The sequence below is a fragment of the Castor canadensis genome, chromosome 3, assembly GCF_047511655.1.
Source record: "Castor canadensis chromosome 3, mCasCan1.hap1v2, whole genome shotgun sequence".
In the NCBI taxonomy this organism is placed as follows: Eukaryota; Metazoa; Chordata; class Mammalia; order Rodentia; family Castoridae; genus Castor; species Castor canadensis.
Window position 1 is genome coordinate 182,227,919 of NC_133388.1, and position 7,099 is coordinate 182,235,017.

Sequence of the window (7,099 nt, forward strand, 5' to 3'; positions counted from 1 at the left end):
ATGTTGAATAGGAGTGGAGATAGTGGGCATCCTTGTCTGGTTCCTGATTTTAGAGGGAATGGTTTTAATTTTTCTCCATTAAGTATAATGCTGGCTGTAGGTTTGTCATATATAGCTTTTATAATGTTGAGGAACTTTCCTTCTATTCCTAGTTTTCTTAGAGCTTTTATCATGAAATGATGTTGAATCTTATCAAAGGCTTTTTCTGCATCTATTGAGATGATCAAGTGGTTTTTGTCTTTGCTTCTGTTAATGTGGTTTATTACGTTTATTGATTTTCGTATGTTGAACCACCCCTGCATCCCTGGGATGAAGCCTACTTGGTCGTGGTGAATAATCTTTCTGATGTGTTGCTGAATTCGGTTTGCCATTATTTTAAGGGGACCACTTAACCATTATCTTGATGTACCAAATTTCTAGGAGAAGCTAGAGATCTTCTTAAACTTTTCCAATGGATTAAATAAAACACCTACCATGATACACTGTGCTCCAAAATCCTCTGCAGGTTAAATCTAGTCTACAGGAAGTGTTTCACATAAGGATGCAGAAGGAGAAAGAGGCAAGCTGTGTGTAGGGAGTCTACTTGCTGGAGTGGATTTTGACAGGAGGGGTTGGGAGTAGGGACGATAAGACATAGAAGTGGATGGAGTTGGATGGTCCAAGACACTGAGTACACTCTGAAGCAGTCTGCACTTTATTTTGTGGACCATGAGGACCTGTGACCATGGAGATGGCTTGTGGAGAGCTAATTTAGAACAATTCTCTAGCTGCTTATGGAGAAAGGAAAGACAAAGGTGGTTAGGTGAAGGCCAAGAGATGATGCTGTGATCCAGAGTGAGGAGCCCAAACTCAAAGAAACTGGTGAGGAGTATTAACAGACAAAAAGCTTCATGATTGATTTAAAGTGAAGGGAGAGGGAAATGGAGTTTAGTTGCTTCCTGTTTCTTCAGAGGTTTGTTTAGGAAGCTGAGGTCAAAGGCCCAAACACATCACTACTTAGTTTTGTGGCCAAGGGCCAGTCATGCTTTTTAAACTTCAGATTCTTTTCTATCAAAAGGCGACAATGATAGCTATTCTTGTCAACGTGGTGATGTTGCAGCAATAGAAAGACACAGAGGTCATGAATGGGCAATTGCCGATATCAAGTGTTGTACCTATGGAAGTGACTGTGATTGAAGTTATAGTCCGATCATATGGAAGCATGAGAAAATATTATCAAAAATGACAAATAAAAATAGTCTTAGGTTTATATGAAATAAACAGCAGCATATGGAGAGAAAAAATTTACCAGGCTGTTGTTAGCAGTGACAATCATGACACCTGCTGTGGCTTGTAACAATTTGTAAAAAAAATGGACCCATTTGCTGCCTTACCCGAGGGCTCCACCCAAGGCAACCATATTTCACACTTCAAATTGCATGTGATCCAGCATCAGCAACGCGTTTCTTCAGATCAGTGGGCTAGGATGTACACTCATGTCAAAAATACTATTCCAAACTATTCCAGCTGAGCTGAGATATCGCTTCTGTGGGGAGTTTGAGTGGGGTGCTAAAGAAGAAGGTATCCTGTCAGTGGCAGTAGTCAAGATGTCTCTGAGACTTAACTTTTTAAAAGAAATATGATGATGATGTTGGTGGTGATAGTGATACCAATGGTGATGAAGGGATGGTGGTGGTGGTGATTATGATGGTGATAATGATGGTGGTGATGCTATTGGTGATGATTGGATGATGGTGGTGATTATGATGGTGATAATGATGGTGGTGATGGTGGTTATGATGGTGATTATGATGGTGATAATGATGGTGGCGATGCTATTGGTGATGATGGGACGATGGTGGTGATTATGATGGTGATAATGATGGTGGCGATGCTATTGGTGATGATGGGATGATGATAATAACAGCAGCAATCACCACGTACTGAGTGACTGCACTGGCCCAGGCAATGTTGTGCTTCACATTCGTCATCTCAAATTCTTCAATAGCCATGTTAAATTCTCTTTTTACCCAAGAGAAAACTAAGACTAAGAAATAGAAAGCTCCATTAAAGTGTAACAGCTAATGGAAACAAGTCAGAGGCCTGACAACTGATGAGTGAATTAAAAAAATGTGGTGTATGTACACAATAGAGTTTTATTCAGCCATAAGGAAGAATGACCCCACGTGGTCTGAAGATAAACGGATGCCATTGGGGGACATCATGTTAAGTGAAGTAAGCCAGGCTTCGAAAGACAAAGGCAGCATGTTTTCTCTCATATGTGGGAGATAGACAAAATACAAATACAGCAATATTATGGAAAACAGGTCTTGCTCAGGGGAGGTCACTAACGGGAGAGGGAGGGTGAAAGAAGGAAGTTAAGAAGGTGAATATGGTTGATGTATTTTCCATACAAGAATGAATATAGAACTTTTAAATCTGTGGAAATCACCATAAGGAGATTAAAGTAGAAAGGAGAAAAACAGAGGAGATGAACCAATTTGGGATATAATATCTCTCTCTCTCTCTCTCTCTCTCTCTCTCTCTTCTCTCTCTCTCTCTCTCTCTCTCTCTCTCTCTCTCTATATATATATATATATATACGGAAATATCACAATGAAACTCCTTGTATAGTTATCTTAAACAAACAAAAATGCCTTTTCTTAAAAAATAATGCAGTTCCTGTCTGGGGGTTGGTACAGGTCAGGGAGGATATAAGGAAAGGGTATAGAAGGATGAATGTAGTGAAAATATGTACTTATGTATGAAACTGGAAAAATGAGACCTGTTGAAACCATTACAGAAATGGGGGGAGAGGGGATAAAGGAGAATTATTGAGGGGGTGAATTCAACTATGATATATATGTAAGCACTTTTGTAACACAATGTACCCCCAGTACAACAGGAATATGATAATAAAAAAGTCCAAAGTTAGAGATTTGAACTCAAGTCTCTCTGGCATTGTATTCTGTGCCAATCTTCTTGTTGGCTTAGTCAGTTCATCCTCAAGTGCTGAAATGGAAGAGCTGCAGTGATTCTTGGAGATTGCCTAATCTAGGGCCTTCTTTTTAGGAGAAAGGAAACTCAGAGACCCAGACAGTGCAATGGGTTGGCCAAGGCCATGTATTACTCAAACTCAAGGGCTACTTCTCTTTCAGAGAAGTCACTGTCATCTACACTAAGCTGCATGTCTTGATTTTCCATGCTGTTCTGCAAAGAGGCTGTTGATTTTATTTCAGAGAATTGCAGGGCAAATTTACTTTTCTGGAGGGAACAGCTGGCATGTACACTGGGAACTCTGCTATCGCTGCACACCCTGGGTTTATGGTGGGCATGCCTTTGGCTTCTATTGGCAGTGGAGTGGAATGCAGTGAGCAAATAAAGGAGTTCACCGAACATCATCCCATAGATTGCTGTTTATTAGCAACTTCTAACATAAATATTCCATGGGATCACCAAGGTGAGTGCTGTGATGACACACGAAGGTGTTCACAGCAGGCAGTATTTATGGAATGCTCATTGTGTGCCAAGATCCTTTAATTTACACAAATAAATTACAAGTTGATGTATTAATTCTATTCAACAGATAAGGAATCTGAGACCCAGGTACATCGTCAATGTTTAAGAATAAGCCAAGTAAGTACTGCAGCCAGATCCTAGCCTTCATCCCCTGGTATGTTTGATGCCACAGCTGACACCTGTAGCCACCAATGCATCTGCACAGCACCTATACAGTTTGCACCTGCGGTGGCTCAGGGTGAACAGAAAGTGACGGCAAAGTCTTTGCCTCAGGAAGTTCATAGTCTAACATGGGACACACACGCGTGTGTGCAAGTGTGATTAATTATAACTTTTGATGTCTCAGAGCAGTGACTTTTTTGGCCAGACACTGAGGTATATGAGAATCATGTTTAATTTCTTCACATGGCTATGTAGTGATTTTTTTCTCCATTTTACAGATGAGGAAACTGAGACCAAGAGAGGCACAGTAAATCGCTTACATTTCTATAGTTAATATGAGAGTCTGGATTCAAGCCCTGCAGGTTTAAATCCAGAGTCTAGTGTTGTAGTCACTGTGATCAAGAATACCATCAGAATCCAAAGTTTGAAGACTTTAAAATGGAACGCCTGACTCCACTAATCTTAGCCCTGACTCCAGTAAAATTTCCTGCCAACCATAGTGATCTAAAAGAACAATGTGGTGTACAAAATAGATAGTGTGGGATATGCAAAATAGGAAGAGAAGAGGAGTCAGACCACAAGGTTTGAGACCCTTCTCGTCTACTCTGTGGACTGGGTGGCTGTTGTAACAAGCGACACCTTGGGCTCTCTTTCTTCCGTGACTTGCTGACTGTCACTGAAAACAGCCCTTCAACCTGGCTTACTTTGGAATTGATTTTGTTTTATTACTACAATGATAATGTTTTGTATTATTGGAAGGATACCCACAGAAGCTAATAAAACCCACAAAGACTGGGGAAATTATGCACATTTTAGAAAAATCTCAAAGCTTACTGAATTTCACTGAACTACCAGTGAGGCTAGTTCATTTTTTTCTCATATACCTCTGTTCATAGGCATATTTATGTAATTACTCATAAAACATTTTCATATTTATTAAATTATCCACCTTTTGTTTCCTACTGTTTTTAAGAGAAGGAAAGAAAAGACAGGCATTTTAAGTGATGTCACATGCATTTCCCTCCTGGGTTTTCATCTCCTTCTTTTCTTTGGGATTTGTGGTACAGTGAAAAGAACACTGATGAGTCTGGCTGCCAGGCTGATCTCATTGCTTATTTGCTGGTGATTTGGGGAGCTCCTCTCTTGTTGGACGAAGCCATTGGCTTCCACACTGAGTTCTGCACCCTGGGAACAGTGGTTGGGGACTGTGGAATTATTGAACAGGACCCATGGGTCAGACAAGTCTGAAGGCTGAACAAAATCATTTACTGAATAACATATATCATATATATGTTTATAAACATATATATATATATATACTTTTGAGAGTGCTGTGATAATTAAATTAATAAGGTATAATTAAAAGTTTAGGATTTTTAAACTTTTATCATTATGACTTTCCTACTTAAAAGTGTTACTGAATTTTTTGTTTTGATCTTCATGGTTTTGTTAATTGAAATATTGCTAATTTTGGACATTGTAATGTTCTTAATCAATATACACTAAATGTTCTGTTCAAATACAAAAATCTGAATTCATCTTTTGTATTGAGAATGGATCTTATAGTCAGGCATGGGGCTGCACGCCTGCCTTCCCAGCTACATGGGAGGTGGAGGTAAGAAGATCACAGTCTAAGACCAGACCCCTGCAAAAGTGTGAAACCCTGCCTGAACAATAATTGAAGCAAAAAGAGCTGGGGCATAGTTCAAGCGAGATCCCGAGTTCAACCCCCCAAAAAGAATGAGTCTCACAACAGCAAAGGTTGAGGATTACAGGTCCCAATGATTTATTAGGTCTTTTCCAGGACTAACATTTTGAGAGTCCCAATTTTAGTGTCTAAAGTAGTAGTCATTAGTCACATGTAGCTATTTAAATTAACATTAAATTATAAAAATTCATTCAGTTGTACTAGACACATTTCAAATGCTCAACATGAGTTAGTAGCTACCATGTTGGATACTGGGGGTAACAGAACATTTTCATCATTGTGAGAAGTCCTGAGACAGCTCTGTTGTAGGAGAATTGGATGATCTTTTGGGTGTGTTTTCTTTGAAATGAAATGGTTTTATCACATTATTCTTAGAAGAATTGCAATTGAGACTCTATCATTGAAGGGAAGAAAGGAACACACAGGAAAACAGGACTGGTGGGGAAACCTGACAGATTAACCCACTCTTCAGGGGACAGTTTGCTTTTGTACCTGTGATGGCACTGGGTAATACGATGCTTGCAAACAGCTATGCACACCAATAACTGTTGATTCAGCCACACCCACAAGTAGTCTCACCCACCAGATCACTCGGAAACTCAGAAACCTGTGCCCAGGACCTGGATAAAGCCAGGCACCAGGATTTTGCTGGTTTCTAGCCCAGAGGAGCTGCTAAGAAGAGAAAGAATGGAGAAGCCATCTAAAGCCAAGTAATGGACTTCTTTCTCCTAAAGGAAGCTTCTGGTTGTGGCCAGAGCCAGGGGTGGGGGCAGGAGCTGGAGTGAGGGGCTTGCTTCAAAAGTGTTCAAGGCTTAGGCTTAGTAGGAGAAGGTCATAAGTCAGGAGGAGCAATTGAGCCTGATCATGTACATAGAGCAACATCTTTCTGATGAAAATATAAATAATATTCTCTGTAGAAAATTTAGGAAATGTAAAAGTGATGAGAATTTTAATAATCACTCATATCATCACTGAAGATAGTTACTTTAAAATTTTAATGGTTAAAAATTCCTTGAACTGGACCATAGAAGCTATTAAATTCTTTTGTTCTGAAGCCAGGTCTTTTCCTTACTTAATTGCACTAAACCATGAAGTCAACATAACCCTGGTTTCTGTTCTCCATCTGGCCATCATCTCCTGCATCAGTATCTTCTCTCTATTTATCACCAAGAGGAGATCACTCCAGCCCTTTCCCAGGAATAAGGTCCATTGGCCTCAGGTACAGATGTGCTTGGAGACCTCTGCTGGGGCTAGGAACTTTGCTCTCCTGGCTCTGGTGGTCTTGGGGGAGTTGGTCTTGGGTTCAGAGAAGGTCTTGGCTTTTTATTTGGTTTGGGGCTGGATGAAAAGAGTCTAGACATGTGTATCTTTTCATCTGTAAAATGATTTGGGAGAATTGCACGGTTATATTATGAGCTTAAATCAGGGATAGGATCAGAGTTCTGGTATACAATTGAGCTGCTGAATCGTTTAAAAATATAATCAAGTGCTTATTAAATGTTTATTGACTATCTGTTATGAACATGGTGCTTTATTAGGCACTGGGTCCACAAACATGGACTAGACCAGATCTCTGACTCAGAACATTTACAGATTAGTGACATCAATCAATAATGAAGTAGCTGATTACAGCTTGACTGTTATGAGGATTATGGTGGAGGAACGCTAAGGAAATTGTTCCGGCCTAGGCAAGGAGAGAGATGCTTAATCTGGTTTGGGGAAGCAAGGAAG